Source organism: Panthera uncia, chromosome E3 (genome assembly GCF_023721935.1).
Source record: "Panthera uncia isolate 11264 chromosome E3, Puncia_PCG_1.0, whole genome shotgun sequence".
Classification (NCBI taxonomy): domain Eukaryota; kingdom Metazoa; phylum Chordata; class Mammalia; order Carnivora; family Felidae; genus Panthera; species Panthera uncia.
Window position 1 is genome coordinate 32,732,952 of NC_064815.1, and position 18,075 is coordinate 32,751,026.

Sequence of the window (18,075 nt, forward strand, 5' to 3'; positions counted from 1 at the left end):
GTTTTTCTCTTCTCTCTCTGACCCCCGCTTGGGGATCCCCGGCGCTTGTGTCCGCGGTCCCGCGGGGTGCCCCTGTTTTCCCCACAAAGGGAAGTGTGAGTCTGTCGGTTTTCTCCTTGCAGGCCTTCTCCGTTCTGTGGCAGATTTGTCCTTCAAGCCTCAGTTGAGTTGGGGTGAGAGCAGCTTTTGTCCCCGAGTCCTCCAGCCCTGCCGTCCTGTTCAGTGTCAGGTGGGTCTGGAGGGGACGAGATGGCAGCTGGGTCCCCCTCCCCTCCCCCTTCCCCGGGCTCGGAGGGCATTCGCACGCAGAGGCCTTGGCAGAGCTGTCCCCTCCAGGACCAGTGCTGCTTTGAGCCTCCTTGGCCAGTGGAGGGACGGGGCTGAAGCCGGGAGTGGGCGTCGGGTTCGTGGGTACCTTGAGTGGGGGAAGCTCAGTGTGCACACAGAGCCACGCATTCGGGTCCTCTCCAGGCCCAGGTCAGGAAGCTGTCACGTGTGAGTTAGAGTCAGGGGCCCGAGTGCCCTTGGCTGCGGGCCCCCGCGGGGCCTGACTGCTCCCTCGGTCCCGAGTGCCAGCACGGGCCACGGGGGCACGGCCGCGGCTGACCCCTTCCCCCGGAGCCTGGGAAGGGCCTGGAGGAGCCAGGGCAGAAGGGATGCCTTCCCAGCCCTCACAAGTCTATGGGCCACACTCAGGGCTGCCGAAGGGGCATTCAGGCAGGTGGCCCGGCCCGAGGGGCCCGTGGTCCCTAGACCCCAAGGATCGTGCACTGGGAGGGCCGGGCACAGAGCCCTTTTGCCGAGTACTGTGATTGGCTTAGCAAATATATTTTTAACATCTTTCCTTGCCAAGTATTGTCTTGGGTGTTGAGAATTCAGCAGTGAAAGGGAAAGAACGTCTCACCTGCTCTGTGGGAGCTTTGCGGTGTGGTCAGGGAGGCAGAATCATGACCTAAATAGGAAGGTGTGATGATGGCTGGAGGGTGGACCACAGAGTGTGGCCAGAGACTCCCGAGCAGGCCCCTATCCTGGGACAACGCCCCCATGCCCTGAGAGGGTCCCCCAGCAGGCCTCCCATCCTGGGACACACCCCCCCCAAAAACAGCAGGCCTCCCCTCCTGGGACAACCCCCCTCCCCACCAGCAGGCCTCCCCTCTTGGGACACCCCCCCTCCACCAGCAGGCCCCTGTCCTGGGACAACCCCCCCATGCCCTGAGAGGGTCCCCCAGCAGGCCTCCCGTCCTAGGACACCCCCCTGCCCCCCCAGCAGACCTCCTCTCCTGGGACAGCCCCCCTCCCACCAGCAGGCCTCCCCTCCTGGGACACGTCCCCCCCACCCCGACCAGCAGGCCTCCCGTCCTAGGACACCCCCTCCCCACCAGCAGGCCTCCCCTCTTGGGACACCCCCTGCCCCCACCAGCAGGCCTCCCCTCCTGGGACAAGCCCCCATGCTCCGAGTGGGTCCCCCAGCAGGTCCCAGTTCTGGGACACCCCCCTGCCCCCTGGCAGGCCCCTGTCCAGTGGGTAGCTTGGGAAGGGCGTCCTTGAGGGGCTGTGTTTGTTCTGAGTGGGGAGGTTGAGTGGGTATAACCAGCTGTGTGTTCTGGTTTTTAGTGGGCAGGACATTCCGAGAATGGGGGGGGGGGGGGGGGGCGGGGACAGTGATAATAAGCTGAAATTTAAAAGTTGATGGTATGAGTTTTAAATAAACGATCTTATTTGGTCCTAAAAATAAGCCCGTGGTAGGAAATTTCTGGTCTTTTCGCGGTTGACCCAGCTGAGGCCCAGACCGGCTCTGCCTCTTGCTTGTGCCTCCACTGCTGCTGATCGGGGCCTGGGGTCCAGGCGTCTGGCGCTAACATGGCGGCGTGAAGTGCGGAAAGCGCGTCTTCTCGTCCGTTGCCGTCCCCTGGCCCCGTGGTTGGCAGTCGGTGACGTCTGTTGGGTGAGTGAAAGTGGCCGAGCTGGGGTGTGAACCGTCCGCTGTCCTGGACCCCACGGAGGTGTCCGCAGGCGTGTGCTGAGACCCCGACGCGTGTGAGAGCAGTGGCCCTGTGACCCCCCGAGGACCCAGGTGTGGGGGTGTGCCCGTGCACGCAAGTGCCGGTGCGGGTGGAAGGTGGGACTTGGACAGTCGGTGTCCTTCTGTGCTGCTCTCGCGCCCCGTGTGCCGCCGTGGGGTCCCTCCAGGGGTGCCCCTGCCCCCCCCCCAACCTTCCCCACGCTGTCTTCATCCCTTCTGGGTTCTTGTGGCATTCACCTCCTGTCCCCTCCGGGGCTGAGTCTGGGAGAGCGGGGCTCCCTCCGGGGCTGGCCTGACCCCAGATGGGCGCGTGCGACACCGGACAGAACTTTCTGTGTGGGACACGAAGCAGCAGCCTCCCTTGACCTCACTGGGGATGCCTCCCAGTTGGTCAGTCATCGTGCTCAGAGCCCATCTTGTCTGGGTTTCTGCCTGGTCAGCAGAGCAACGGTCAGCTCCATGAGGACAAAGCCTGTCTGGTGCCTGACCTTCCAGCTTGAGAAGAGCCTTCTTAAATTAGAGCTATTTGGGTCACGTCCTGCGTCCCGGAAACTCCGGCTTTGCGTGCTTTGGTGAGTGGCGAAGGCCTTGGGGTCACCGTTGCCGGTGACGTTTTGCACTCTGCGATCCCAGGGACGCGGGCCAGGAGCCGTCCCGGACCCGGGTTTATAAAGCACGTCTCCATCCCGGTGTCCGTGTCGCCTTCGGTACGACAACCGAGCGTCGGGCTCCTGCTTCTCGCCGAGCTGGGTTCAGACCTCGGCTCAGTCTGCAAGTCACTGAACTCAGGAAGCCTGTTTCCTCCTCTGAGAGAGTGAGCACCTGCCTCCCGTTTGCTCTGAAAGTGGGTTGATCGGCTGGTTCATTCGTGCTTCGGTTGAGCAGATACTCACTGAACGCCTGTTGGGTTCCGGGCGCTGGGTTCTCCGCGGTGAAGAGCAGGCACAGTGAGCCATGGCGTGGAGATGGCCTTGCTGGGCGCCTCGCACGCAGGGAGCACGCTGGAGCTCGGCTGCCTGTGCCCTGCCCTTCCAGGGAAGAAAGGCAGGCCCGTCTAATTCGGCCTCGCGGTGCGGGGGCCCCTCTGATCCAGGCCTCGCGGTGCGGTGCGGGGGGAGCAGGCTGGGAGGGGGAGGGGGCTCCTCTGGCCGTGGGGAGCCGGCCTGGACCCCGGAAGGGGATTTGGGATAGAGAAGTGTGAGATCCCGGTGAAATCGCTTTGGGGAGTCTCCCTTGATCCCTGCTCCTTCCCACAGGGGCGCCGCAGAGCTTTCCATCAGCAGGTTGAAATGCCGGTGAGGGTCCTGTGCAGCAGGCGCCAGCCCAGGGCCGTCGGGAGGAGCACGATGACCCCCCGGGCACCTCCAGGCCCGGTGGCCGTCCCCGTGTCGGGCCCGCTCTGGAGCGCTCCGTCAGCGCGGCCCTGCCATCCTGGGCGGCCGGGGGACCCTGTATGGGAGCCGTGAGGAGTGAAGGCGGCCGGGAAGGCAGTTGGGCCCAGAGGCGGGGAAGGCGTGTTGTCAGGGGCTGACGCTGCGCCCCGGGACAGCACTGCGGCGGCCCTGGACCCGGGAGGACCCAAGGCCCCCAGCAAGCTGCTGGGGGCCGGGCCCGGGGCCTTCCCGCTCCCCTCTGGTCAGACGGTGACAGTGGCGCGGGGCACTGTGGGCCAGCTTTTCCGTGGAGGCGGCTGTCTCCTCGCTGGTCCGTGGCGCTCCACCTCCCAGACGGAGAGCCGTGTGTCACCAGCTCCAGAAAGCTCTCCTCTCCCGCCGTGCTCCCTCCGAGCCACGCCGTCCTGTTTCTAACACCACAGCCCTGCCTTCCCTGTTTGTAAGTTGTGTGTAAATGGAATTGTACAACGTGTCGTCTTTTGTATTTGCTTTCTTTTGCTCAAAACCACGTTTCTGTGGGCAGTTACTTCTTCTGTGTTTTACGAGTGGAGTAGAGCATAGTGTGCTTTTTTATGCATTCACACGTAACGTTGAGTTTCTTCGTTTCTTGGTGCGTGTGAACGTCGGGGTGAACATTCTCGTCTTTTGTTGCACGGAGATCTGCGTTTGTGTCCGGGCACCCGGGAGCACAGCCGCCCCACCACGGGCACGTCCGTGGGGTCCCAGCCGCCCAGCTGCTGGCGTCAGTGCGCACAGCACCCTGGGGCTCCAGAGCCGCTCGCGCTGGAGGCTGTTCCAGGGTGGGTGGTGGGACCTCCTCGTGTCTCGAGTTTGCATTTCCCAGGGTGTGGATGGGGACGACACCCCTTCGCGTGATTACCGGGCGTGTGGGGCTCGCTCTGGTGAGGCCCCTGGCACGTCCGTGGTCTCGTTTTCTCCCTTCTGCCGTTTTCTTTATGACCCGTACGAATTCTGCACGGATTCTGCACACCAGCCTTTTCTCAGCTGTTTGCGTTACAGATGCCTTCTCTCTGAGTCAGGTTTTCACTCTCTGCAACTTAAAAGAAGGTCTTAACTTTAATGCCATCTAATTTATCCACGTGAACCTTCCTTGATGGTTATCATCTCCTGTGCCCTCTTTAGGAAACCGTCGTCTGCCCCACAGTTACCGACGTATGCTTCAGTGTTATCCTCTCTATCGTTTGGCCTTTCCACACTTAACCTCCCCACGTGAAGCTTAATGTGCCACGGCGGGCTCTGCCCCCCACCCCCACCCCACAATGGCGTTTATCGAGACCCTTCCTTTCTCACTGCCTGCTGGGCTGCTTATGTGGTGAAATCAGAGTGCACATCTGCACTGGTCTGTTTCTCTCTCTTTTTACCCAGACCACACTGCCTTAGTCACTGGGACTCTCCTCAGCCCTGCTACCTGATAGAGCCAGCACCCCCTCCCCAGCCGCCTCGCCTGGAGGTGACCCTTTACGTTTGCATGTTGAGTTTGGACTCCAGTCTGTCCATTTCTACGGTAAACCCGCCGAGCTGTCTGTTGGGACTGCACTGATTAAGTGCCATCTTGGTAAGAGTGCATCCGATCCGTGAACGTGGCGCGTGCTTCTGTGTTTTTAGGGCATCTTTGTTTTTTCTCTGTTTTATAAGGTTTTCTAGGTGGACGTCTCATAGGTTTGTATTGTTGTGGTTTTTTGTTTGTTTGTTTGACAGTGTAGATGGCATCTTTTCTAAAGTGTAATTTTACAACTATTTGTTGCTGGCACATAGAGATGGAATTAAAGTTTGATTATTGACTTTGATCCAGCAACATTCTAAACTTATTTTAATAAGTTCTCTGTGGATTCCATTGGATTTTCTGTGTCACCTGCTCATAATAATTTTTAATTCTTTCCAGTCACCTTTGTGGCTCTTCTGGCCTTATTCTGCTGCTCATCACCTCCAACACTGTTCTGGACAGAAGCGTTTTGGTAGCTGGTGAAGGAAAATTGTCACACTTCGCTGTTGCAGGCCATGGTGAAGCTCCCTTCCAAGTCCTCATTTGCTAAGAGGGTTTTTGTTTATTGTTTTCATCATGAATAGATGTTGAATTTTAATCAAAGGCTTTTTCTGGATATACTGAGCTGATCATACGATTTTTCTTTACTCCATTAATGTGGAAAATTAAATTAATTGATTTTCAAATGTTAAACCAAACGTGCTTTTCAAGGATAAGCAAACCTGACTATGGCTTTTCCTTCCTAAGTAATGTTTAGTTTGGTTTGCTAATGAGTAGGTTGGAGATTTTGCCTCTGTGTTTATGAGAGATTTCAATGATTAATTTTCATTTCTTTTTAAGTTTATTTTTTTGAGTTTATTTTTGAGAGAGAGACGGAGACAGAGAGTGAATACGCAGGGGAGGGACAGAGAGAGGTGGGGAAAGAGAGAATCCCAAGCTGGCTTTGCGGTGCCAGTGCAGAGCCCGACGTGGGGCTTGAACTCGTGAACCATAAATGAGATCGTGACCTGAGCCGAAATCAAGACCTGCCTGAGCCACCCAGGAAGGTGCCTCTTAATTTTCATTTCTTATAATGTCCTCATCAAGTTTTGCTGTCATGGTTTTTCTGACTTTATAGAACGAGTCAGGGAGTTCTCTTTCTCTTCTCTGTAACGGTATGTATGAGATCGGGGGTGTTTCCTCAAGTGTTGGGTAAATTTCAGCAGTGAAGGCATCTGGGCCTGTGGGGTTTCTGGGTTGGAAAGATTTTAAATTGGGGCTTTGATTTCTTTCAACAGCTTTGAAGTCATTTGAATTTTGTTTCTGGGTGACCAGTCGTCTCCATGACCTGCAGCTGCGTCCTCTTGTTCAGTCTGGTTGTTTGGTTACGTGTTTGCTCTCTCTCAAGCTGTCTCATCACGTTTATCCGTTTTAGTAGTCACTGGAATGAACCAACTTCTAGCATTCTTGATTCTGTACCATGTGTATTCTGTTTCATTAATTTCTATTTTCATATTTTTTCCTTTTCCTTTTTAATTTGTTCTAACTTTTGAGCTATGTAGATGATCGGTTTTTAACTTTCTTCTCTGTGTTCTGGGCTATAAACATAGATGCCTGCTGTAGTTCTGATAACATTGTATTTTTCTCATCATTCATTTCAAAATATTCAGTTTCAATTGTGATTTAAAAAAAATTTTTTTAATGTTTATTTATTTTTGAGAGAGAGAGAGAGAGAGAGAGCGAGCATGAGTGGGGAAGGAGCAGAGAGAGAAGGAGACACAGAATCAGAAGCAGGCTCTAGGCTCCGAGCTCTCAGCACAGAGCCTGATGTGGGGCTCAAACCCACAAACCATGAGATTGTGACCTGAGCCGAAGTCGGATGCTTAACCGACTGAGCCACCCAGGTGCCCCTCGATTGTGATTTTTATTTTGACCACGAGGTTATTTAGAAATAAATTTCTCAATTTCCAACATTTTGTGAACACCTCGTTATTTATTTATAGCCCAATATCATTGTTTTCTGAGCCCATACCTCATACCAGTCCTTTGAAATTTGCTGAGACTTGCTGGAGGGACCGCGTAGAAGTCAGCGTTTGTGACCGGCCCGTGCACACTTCAGAGTGACACGTGTTCCGCACTGGCTGCATGCGGTGCCTTATCAACGCCGTGGATCGGTTGCTAATCGTGCTGTTCAAATTTTCCGTGTTCCCAGTGAGGTTTCCCTCTTTTTCTCTCTGATCCTGAGGGAGTTGTGTTGGACTATCCCAGCTTGACTCTCAGTTTGTCTGTTTCTCCTTTTAATCTGGTCAGTTACGGCGTGTCTTCTGGCACTGCCTTATTAGGCCCATATAGGCTGCAAACAATTATCTTCCTGGTCCATTTAGCCTTTTGTTGTTATGAAATAGTCTTCTTAGATACTTTTGATCCTTGAATCTCCTTTGTATGATATCAAGACAGATCCCTCCACTTGCGTTTGTATAGCATTTGTGCCTTTCACGTTCTCAGGTTTTACTTGGAGTCTTTGTTCCTTATTTTATTATGATATCGCTCCTGCACAGGTTAGGCTTTGTATTTTATTCAGTCTGAAAATCTTTATTTTTTTTAGTTGAAATATTTTAGCTGTAATTAACGATAAGTTTGTTTTGAAATTAACCGTCTTTTTATTTGCCTTCTGCTGGTTTTTGTTGTTGTTTTGTTTTTTTTTTTTTAATTAATACCTGTCGCAGACTAAACCATTTCCCCCTGGTTATCTTGTAGTAGCATATGCTTTAGTGTAATTTTTAGGGGCTATTTTGGTAATTATAACATAGATTCTTTATCAAAGTCTAATAAAACTGAATACTTCTCTCTCTCCTGGACAATTCAAGGAACCTTAAAACATGACACCTGTTGACCTTTTTGCTTTACGTATAGACTATTGTTATGTTCTTTACACACACACACACACACACACACACACACACAGCTGAGAAGCTATTGTTGTTACTTTTTTTTAATGTTTTGCTTATTTGTTTTGAGAGAGCGTGTGGAGGCACGTGGGGTGGGGACAGAGAGAGAGTCTTAAGCAGGCTTTGCGCCTGACGCAGGGCACCGTCTCCCGAGCCGCGAGACCTTGACCTGAGCCGAGATCAAGTCTTCTTTCTCTGTTCACCTATCAGTGGATGCTTGGGCTGCTTCCGTATCTGGGCTGTTGTAGACAATGCAGTAAACGTAGGGGTGCATGTATCCTTTGTAATTAGTGTTTTCGTATTCATTGGGTAAATACCCAGTCGTGAAATTCCTGTCTTTGGTCATACTAGTTTTAATTTTTTGAGGAACCTCCATTCTGTTTCCACAGTGGCCGCACCAGTTTGCATTCCCACCGGCAGCGGAAGGGGATTTCCCTTTCTCTGCATCCTCACCAATACTTGCTGTCTCCTGTGTTGTTGATTTTAGCCACCGTGACAGGTGTGAGAGCGTATCTCGTTGTAGTTTTGATTTGCATTTCCCTGATGATGAGTGACGTTGAGCATCTTTTCATGTGTTTGTTGGCCATCTGGATGTCTCCTTTGGAGAAATGTCTGTCCGTGTTTTCTGCCCATTTTTAATTGGATTATTTGTTTCTTGAGTGCTGAGTTGCGTAAGTTCATTATATATTTTGGATATTAACCCGTTATCAGATATATCATTTGCAAATATCTTCTCCCATTCTGTAGGTTATCTTTTAGTTTTGTTGACTGTCTCCTTCCTCTGGGCAGAAGCTTTTTATTATCATGTAGTCCAAATAGGTAATTTTGCCTTTCCTTCCCTTGTCTCAGGAGACACGTCTAGAAAAAAGTTACTACAGCCAATGTCAGGGAGGTTGCTACCTGTGTTCTCCTCTAGGAGTTCATGGGTTCAAGTCTCACATTTAAGATCCTTAATCTATTTTGAGGTTATTTTTGTGTGTGGTGTAAGAAAGTGGTCCGATTTCATTCTTTTGCATGTGATCGTCCAGTTTGTTACTGTGGTCTTTGTGTGTTCATTCACATTTACGCGTGTTTGTTGGTTACCCGCCAGCCTCTCTAGGCATCCATCTGGATCACTTACCTTCTGCTTGCGGCACACCCTTCAGTAAGTATTTCCTTCGGTATGGATCTGATGCTGAGGGATTACCTCAGTTTTTCCTAGCGTGACACTGTATTCATTACACGTTCACTTCTAAAGAATACTTTGCTGGGGAACACCTGAGTGACTCAGTCGGTTGAGGGTCTGACTCTTGATTTTGGCTCAGGTCACGATCTCGTGGTTTGTGGGATCAAGCCCCACGTCGGGCTCTGTGCTGACAGTGTGGATTCTTCGTGGGACTCTGCCCGTCTCTCTCAAAATAAGTAGATAAACTTAAAAAAATTCTTTTGCCGGGTATGGAATTCTCGGTTGGCCACCCACGCCCTTTGAGCCTGTACTTGTGCTGCCTTTTGACTTGCACCGGGTGAGCTCATGAGTAAGTCACCCCCTTCCTGGGGCCAGTCCCTTGTCCGCTTTCTCCTGTCCAGCTCTTTGTACTTTTTTTTTTTCCTTTGGAACAGTTTTGGGTCTACAAAAAAGTGGAGAAGACAGTACAGAGATGGCTTCTGTATTATTTCCCCCACCCCACAGTTTCGCCTAACACTAACATCCTGAATTTTCCCGGGGCATGTCTGACACGATGAATACACCAGTATGGGTACGTTATCTCTAATTAACGGCCATGGTTTATGGTAAGGTTGACTCTTGTGCGGGTCTGTGAGCTTTGGCAAATACGTGTCATTTATGCTGACACGTAAATATCATTTGCGAACATGTATGTATGATTGCTTCTGTCTTCTGCAAGAGATTTTAAGGAGTTGGTATCATTTCTTGATTAAATAGTTGGTGGAATTCACCAAGGAAACCATTGGAGTCTGGTGCCTTCTTTTTAGGAGGGTTATTATCAATTCAACTTCATTCAATAGACAGAAGCCAACTCAGATTTTCTGTTTCTCTTCTTGCAAATTGCGATCATTTGTGCCTTTTAAGGATTTGGTCCATTACACATAAGTTACGAAGTGTTGGGGCAGGGATTTGTTCCTAATAATCTTACTCTTTTTCACGTTACTGGGATTGATAGTGATGACCTTTTTCTCACATCCAATGTTAGCAATTTGTGTCTTTTCTGTTTTGTCTTGTCTTCTCTGGTTGTGACGCGGTCAGCATGTTAGAGGCTTTTCAATGTCGTTGATCTTCTCAAAGAACCAACTTTTGGTTTTGTTGATTTTTCTCAGTTGTTTTCCTGTTTTCAATTTCACTGATTTCTGTTCTAATTTTCATCATTTCTTTTCTTTTGCTCGGTTTAGGCTTACATTACTCTTCTTTCTTTCGTTTTCTAAGACAGAAGCTTTGATGATTGATTTTAGATTTCTTTCCTAAAATAGCATTCAGTGCTATCCATTCCCTCGAAGCCCTGCTTTTGCTACACGTTGTGATAAGTTGGTTTTCATTTCATCTTGTTAAAAATACTGTCCTATTTCTCTTAGGATTTCTGTGACCCGTGTGTTATTTAGATAAGCGTTGTTTAATCTCTAAATATTTTGGGATTTTCCAGCCATCTTTCTATTACTGATTTCCATTTTAATTCTAGAGTGCTCTGAAAGCTTACTTGGTGTGATTTCTGCCCTTTTCAGTGTGTTTAGTTGTGTTTTACGGCCCAGAGTGTGGTCTGTCTTGGTGAATGTTCCACACGAGCTGGAGAGGAATGTGTGTCCTACCGTTGGCGTATGAAGTATTTTATCAATGTCAATTAGATCCAGTTGATTGATGGTGCTATTTGGTTCAACTACATCCTTACTGATTTTCTGCCTCCTGGATCTGTCAATTACTGATGGAGGGCACGGAAGTCTCCAGCTACACCAGGAGATATGTCTGTTTCTCCTTGAAGTTTTATCAGTTTTGCCTCACGTATTTTGACCCTCTATTGAAAGATGCATACGTGTTTAGGATTGGTAAATCTTTGGGGGAATGTTGACCCCTTTATCATTATGTAGTCCCCCTCTTATCTCCATAGGCGTTTCTGTGTCCTGAGGTCTGCTTGGCCCGAGATTGGTAAAGCTTCCCCTTCAGCTTTGCTGTCTTTTGACTGAGGTTAGCATGACATATCTTTCTCCACCCTTTAACTTTTCTGTCTGTGTTTGTATATGTGCAGTAGGTTTTTTATAGACATATAATTGGACCCGTTCTAATCCACGTTGACGGTATCTTCCGGTTGGCGTGTTTAGATCGCTCGCAGTGATACCGAGGCAGTTTGTTTGGCCGCTGTGATGTGGTTCGCATTTTCCACGTGGACACTTGTTCTTTGGTCCTTTTGGACTCTTCTGTGTCGAGGTGCCTTGTTTGGTTTTAGCCGAGCATTTCATGGGACTCTGTTTTTCTCTCGTTTTCTCCGGTAACTCATGAGTTACGGGTCTCAAGTCCTGTGTTGTCATGCTCACCCCAGAACTGGCAGCTTGGCGGAAGTCTGAGTCCATCCTTAGACGGTACTGTCCCCCCGCACAGGTAGCACGGTGCCTTGCACCAGGTGTCCCAAGTCCCCTCCCCCCGTCCCTTATGACAGCGCTGGTCTCCTGAGGCCTTGCTAACCCTGCTCCTGTGAGCATAGTCTGTTAGAGCAGGTAAGACCCGGAAGGTGAGAGAGACTGCTTGCCCCTCACCTGCTCCTTCTCCGAAGCTCTGCCTTTCTTTACACGGATCCGACTTCGGACTGCTACGCACCTTCTAATATTTCTTGTGGGGCAGGTGTACCCCGACGGATCCCGCGTGCTGTTTTTGTCTGAGGATGCCTTTATTTCCCCTCTGCTTCTGAAGGGTGATTTCACTGGATGCAGAGTTCTGGGCGAGGCAGGTTTTTCTCTGCTCAAGTAGACGTCCCTCCCCGCCCCGGCCCCGGCCCGGCCCCGGCCCCGGCCCCGGCCCCGCCCCCGGCCCCGGTCTCTCACGTGCTGCCTGCCTCTGGTGGGATTTCTCTGTCTTCGGTTTCAGGGTTTGAGTATGATTTGCCGGGTGTAGGTTTTTTGGTGTTTATCTTGCTTGTGGTCCTCTGAGCTCCCTGGACCTGGGGTTGGGTGGCGTTCTGGAAAGTCTCCCGTTCAGAGGGGTGTTTCCTCTGCTCCCGGTGTCATGGTGCAGAGCCCACCCCTGTCGTAACTGGCCCTCGTTCTGGGGCGCAGCTTTCCTCATCATTTCTCTCTCTGCGTCTCAGTCGGGGAAGTTTCTGTTGACACGTGTCTGTCTTCGTTTTGTCATACCCATTTTTGCCCCATCTTTGCCTGTGTTGTTTTATTCTTTTTCTTATTTTTGACTTGGTTGCTGGCTCATTAATTTTCAGCTTTCAGCTTTTCTAATATAGACACTGAATTTATAAGTTTCCTGCTGTGTTCTTTTTTCTTGCATCTTTTTCCCTCCCTTTTATATTTTTCTCGGTTTCTTCTCTTTTAGAGGTTCCTGGGCATATTTAATAGACTGGGTAAACTATCTTTATCCCTTTGGGAGCAATTTAAGGCTCCAGGCCTCCCTTAAATGCTTTTATTATGTGTTCTATTCTTTTCCCCCTGAATTTCTATTTTTAATTGGTATTTTTTCAGTAGAGAAGTTGAGAAGTCATGAAATCCTGAACGAGTAGGCAGTAAGAAGTTCACCTGTCCCTGCCCCGTCTGCCCAACCCCCCCCCCCCCCCCCGAACACCTGCCTGGAGGCAGCCAGGGGTCTGGTTCGGCTTGCACAGGCCGCGTGGGTGTGGGTGTGGGTGTGTGCACACGCGAATGGTTTACTCTCGTATCTCCTTAAGAAAAGTGTTGTGCCCCACACCTCCTCTGCAGCCTTAGCGTCTCGTAGGTATTTAAGTATCTAGTGTTGGTCGCCACTCATTTCTTGTTAGTGGGTGACGAGCAGGTTCATTCTGCCTTTTCCTCCCCCACCCATGAGTCAGGCGCCCTGCGATCTCACAGTTATGGCTGTGGTAGCACGTGCCGCTAGTGCGTCGCTCGTGTTCCTTTCTTCTTTCTCGGTCTGGCTTCCGTGACCACTTGCCTTCGGCAATACGTCTTGTGTGCTCTCCTCCAGTGAAGTCGTTGCTGGTGAGCAGCTCCCTACCGCCCCAGACTGTGTGTCGCCGCGGACGGGCACGTCTGGCGGCCTTCCCGTGGCCAGCCTGCTGCGGGGGCCGCATCCACGCGTGTGGGTGTCTGCCCTCCCAGGGCGCACCCCATCCGCCCCCGCCCCTCGCGCACTCTGCAAGGTCTGCGATCTTCTGCAGCTGAGGGTGGGCGCTTCTAATCCATTCTGGAAGTTTCTCAGCCGTCGTGACCTTGACTGTTGCCCTCCGTCCGAGGTGCTGTTTCTCCCTGATTCTGATAGAAACCCTCAGCCTCCCAGTGCTCCCGTCACCCAGCCACTGCCTCCTCTTTCCGGTTTGTCCTTTGTCTGCTTTCTGCTTTGTTCCTCAGATTTCAGCCACATCTGAATCGCCGTTCTACTTGTTCACGTTTTTGAATTGTTATTTTACCTTGTTGAGCTTTATTTAATTTGCATTTTGGTTTTGTTTTTAAATTTGCTTCTTTGATGTACTGTTTCTCGCTAATAATTTAAGTCCCTTTCTTTATTATTTTGAATGTACCATGCATATTTTCTATTTCTGCTTCCGATTATTTTATTACCTGAGTACTGTGGGTTTAATTCTCCTAATTCCAGTGCTTGCTGGTCTATTTTCATTTTTCTTGTGTGATTTATTTGTATTTTTTACTGTTACCTTACGGTCCTTAGAACTTTCTCTTTGCAACTTGTTTGATGGGCAGAGCGTGGTCCTGCTTTCCCAGCCTGGATCTCTGCGTGTGCTCCTGCCACGAGCCTGCTCGCACTGTGGTCTTGCGGTGCTGTGCACAGTTAATCTGCCGGCAGTCAGCGCTGTGTGTGCCTGTGTGGGTAGGTACCACCATCTGTTTCTTTGTAAGGTTTGCCCCCTGTGCATACCGACTTTTTTGGTCCTGGTTCTCTGCTCTCGTCTCCCACCTGGTTCGGGCACCTGCAGGAAGGGACTGGTTCCAGTCCCTCCCCGGGAGACTCCTGCTCCAGAGCTCCAGGGCCGGCCGCGCCCCCTGGACTCAGGAGGAGCCCAGGAGACTCAGGGGTCAGTTTACGTGAGGGGGGCACGTGCGAGGGGCAGTGTTTGTTAGGACCACATGCCGGGGTGTCTGTGCCTGGGAGCCCGTGGAGTAGGGCGGCTCTGGTCTTTGGGAACCCAGGAGGACACAGCTCATCCGACACCAGTCAGGGCGATCGTGCGCAGGAGCAGCACCTCCCCTCTGGCCTCCGTCCCCGTCGTGGCCGGGCATTGCCTGAGGAGACGGGCTCTGAGCCCTGAACCAGACTCCGCGGTGCCTGCGGCTGCGGCTGCCGCTGCCTGGGGATTGCTGGGGTTTGCTGTCTGGGCATACGCGGGAGGAGCTCCAAGAGGGGCACCCCAGGGGATCTGTCACCCAGGGTTTGCACCGGTCGGGGTTTCATGTCGGGGGCTCGGTCTGTGATGTGGGGGCTTAGGGTCAGACGCGCCTCCCTGGCCTCAGAACAGGAAGGCTTTGGGCTGGAGGGGAGGAGACGGCCGGAAGAGAGACCCCTGACCCCAGAAGAGAGGCCCCAGGGGCTGTGCCTGCTGGATGTCCCTCACTGGTTTTTCGGACTTTGCACCTTTCCCCGTGTCCTCCCTCCTTCCTGCACCCTCTCGGGGAAATTACAAAAGCCTGCATCCCGGCCCAGCGTTGGGGGCTGGAGCGCTAGTGTCCCTGGGCATCGCGTTGGTGACCATGGCCCGTGGGACTGCAGAGGCGGGGGTCTGGGTCCCCGGGACCAGCCAGGGGTGAGAGGCGGCAGTGGGGCCTGCTGCTGGCAGGCCTGTCCCGTGAACAGAGCTCTCCTTGGGACGGAGGCAGGATTGGCTAGCACGGCCCGGCCAGTGTGGGCCCCAAGGGCAGGGAGGACAGTGGACGTCGTCTTCCCAGGCAGACCTGTCTGCCCAGCCCCATGGAGAAGAAGTTACCACTCCTGGTGGAGGGTACTTGGGGCGGTGGGGAGCGGCCGCGGCTGAGATGCATACCGCCGGGGTCGGGGGGAAGGCCCGCGTCCGGGGCCCGCCAGCGTTGGTTTCGCTGTTCTGAGCTGCCCGCAGAGGGGCTCTGGCTTCCGCATCAGTAGATACAAGCCCGACAAAGTAGGGCATGTTTTTCAAACGCTCTTGGCTTTCCAGAGCATGTCAGCTGGTTGCCGCGGATCCTCGGTCTCCACGCCCACGGCCCCTGGGGTCGGCATCCTTCCTGCGGGAGACCCCAGACCCTTGGTGCGTGCGCAGCCCCTGTGCCTCAGCTTCCTGTCCAGAAGGCTGAGGCCTGCCTCGATGGCCACTCATTGCCAGTGTTGGGGCTGGCTGTGCACCGTCGCACAGCACCGCCTACCAGCCCTGTCCCCTCATTTCTGCTGAGGAAGGAAGCATTTAGTTTGTCCAGAGCCCCTGGTCTCTGCCCTCCTCAGGTTCCGGCCCCTTACTGGGAGCATTCCAGAGCTTCCAGAAGATTCCTCCTGTCCCTGGTACCAACCTGCCTGCGGGGCTCAGCGCTGGTTGGGGAGGTGGGCCGGAAGACAGGACGGCTGGGCAGGGTCTTGAGCCGTCAGTCCTGCGTCTGTCCTGGAGTCGGGCACTGGCCTGTCAGCCCTTGGCGGGGAGGGAGGCTCCGTGTCCTGGAGGCCCGGGGGCAGGAGGGCCGGTGACTGTTACCCACACGCGAGGCTGCCGGGCCAGCGCACTCCTTCCCAGACGGCTGGGGCGGCGAGGGCGGGGCGGGGCCTGGGGTTCATCTGCGCGTGGGCGACTGACCCTGCCCTCATCCACGCGTGGAGCTGCCAATGACTCTGTGACCAGCAGGCATGCTCGAAGTCAACGGGACTGCTCTGCGCCCGGCGGCAAGTGTCCCCTTCTACTTCTTCGGGCGAGTCTCTGAGGCCTCCTCGTGGACCGGATGCCTGTTTGTTCAGAGATTAATCATCGGCATTTGCTCAAGTGGAAACAAAGCAAACTTTACCACAAGCGGAATTGGTCATTAAAAAGTCATTATCAAATAAAACCAGCACACTTGGTCTTTCGCTTTTCCTCGTAATGACAAAGCGACGTCTTTAACGGGAACGAACAACGAACTTGCTCCCAAACGTTTTCCTCCTCGCCGGCCGAGGCGCCCGCAGACCCGATGAAGAGTGCCGTGCTGGAAGGCGGGTTGTGGGGATTTATTGGTCAATCAGGGAGACGATCACAGCTTGCTCAGGAAGGCAAGTCCCCCCGCCCGGGCCCCCCGGGGCGCCCGCACTCTGGTAGGGACGACTCCGGTAACCAGCTCGAGCCATAAAAGTCAATACGAAGATAAAGGATTTCAATAAAATTGTGACACTCGATAAACCTTCCTGTGGAAACAAATTTCCCACGGACGTGCGACCAGTTCCAGTTGGATTTGTAACTTTAATTTCTCGGTGAATTTCTTGTCATCAGCTAATTGTGCAGTCCGCGGCAGGGCGAAGACCGAGTCTGAGGCTCGTGAGCCCTGTGCCTTCCCCCGGTCCCACCCAAGAAGAAGGGGCCTCTCCAACCCGGAGGACGTTGAGTGGGGGGGACTGTTTTGGGGCCGTGAAGGTGCCTGTGCGGACTGTCCCTGTGGTGCGCCTGGTCGCCCTGCCCTGATGGGACAGCGGCCGAGAGCCGGGCCGGCGCAGAGCCGGGCGGTGCCGGGGCCGGAGCGGGTGCGCCGTGAACCCGTGGAGGTGTGTTTGGCGACACGGGTGAGGCCACCGGGCCTCGTTCACGGGGCGGCGCGTGGACGCCGCATCCGTGATGGCGTCAGCCCTCAGGTCCACTGTGTGTGAGCGGGGATTAACCCACTGATCTGGGAACTGATGCCGGGGATGACTGCTCCGGCCTCGGGGCCCCGGCTGGAGCAGAGTCGGGCTAGACCCGGCCCGTGCACACCCCACCCTTCCTCCCTGGGCTGGGCTGTGCTGCCCCAGGCAGAGCCCCGGAGCTCCGTGTCCCGCAGCAGCGGCATCTCTGGGCGCCTGCGTGCGATAGAGACCCTCAGGCCCCAGCCCGGTCTGCGGAGCTGACCCCCGGGACACTGGCCCACGTGAAGCTCTGAGACGCGTGTGCCGGTGCACCTGGGTGTCTGCGGGGTGATGGGATTTTCTCCCTGCGGGCTTCCCAGGTGACAGCAGCCTGCAGAATGTGGGGCGGGAGAGCAGGTGCCAGCCCCAGCTCAGGCCTGTGTTAGGGCCGAGGAAGAGTCCAGGTTCCTAGGGCACGAGGATGGACGGTGGGCAGCCCACAGGGGAGACAGAGGCTCCTTTCTGGGTACGGGTGCCCTCTGTGCAGACCCTCCAGAGCTGCTCGGCTGCTGGACCGAGGGACACCTCGGGTCTCTGCGACTTTCCCTGGCTGGCCTCCAGGAGGTTGTCTCCCCGCACGAACATCTGAGGAAGGAATCTTCCAGTCCTGGGCAGGAGAAGCCGCCCATGCCTCCCAGGGCCCCTGACTCTGGTTCACACTCAGCCTTAATAAGCGTTTCTGGCAGGACACCCCTGAGCAGTGGCTTCTCTGTGGCGCTTGGTCCTGATGCAGTGGCATCGGTACATCCTTCCCCGAAACCTGGCGCGTCTTTGCAGGGGGCTCTCCCTTTGTGCAAGATATGGAGAAAGGGTGCCGGGCCTGGCTGGTGCCCAGTGACACATCTGTGGCCTGAGATTGGGGCCCCAGGCATCCTGTGAGCTGTGTGGGGAGACAGGGAGCTTGCTAAGGCCAGAGCTAATGAGTGGGGAGCCAGGGGCGGTTCGCGTCTGGGTGGAAGGAACGTGCATCCCGCTTCTTGCTCCCACCCGGTCGCCTGCTGCTTGGATGGATCCGTCCTCTCTCCCGACTGCTGCGTGCAGCCTGGCCCAGAGGCCAGGTCAGGAGTCACGGGCGGTGGGGCATTCAAACCCACGGCCTGGCCTGGTCCCGCCGCCGCTGCGTTCCTGGGACCGTGTCTGGAGTTTGGCGGCCCCCGGGGCTGGCGGGATGGGATAGAGGGCCTCTGCGCAGCTGGGGCAGTCGGCAGGCCCGGGGAGGGGGCTCTGGCCACCAC

The 18,075-nt window shown here is 53.9% G+C and overlaps 1 protein-coding gene across 4 annotated transcripts in view; it reads left to right on the forward strand.

The window, feature by feature from the left end:
* Positions 1 to 18,075, forward strand: part of MAD1L1 (mitotic arrest deficient 1 like 1) — a 317,349-nt gene that overhangs the window by 148,807 nt on the left and 150,467 nt on the right. The gene's annotated exons all lie outside the window — the stretch shown is intronic.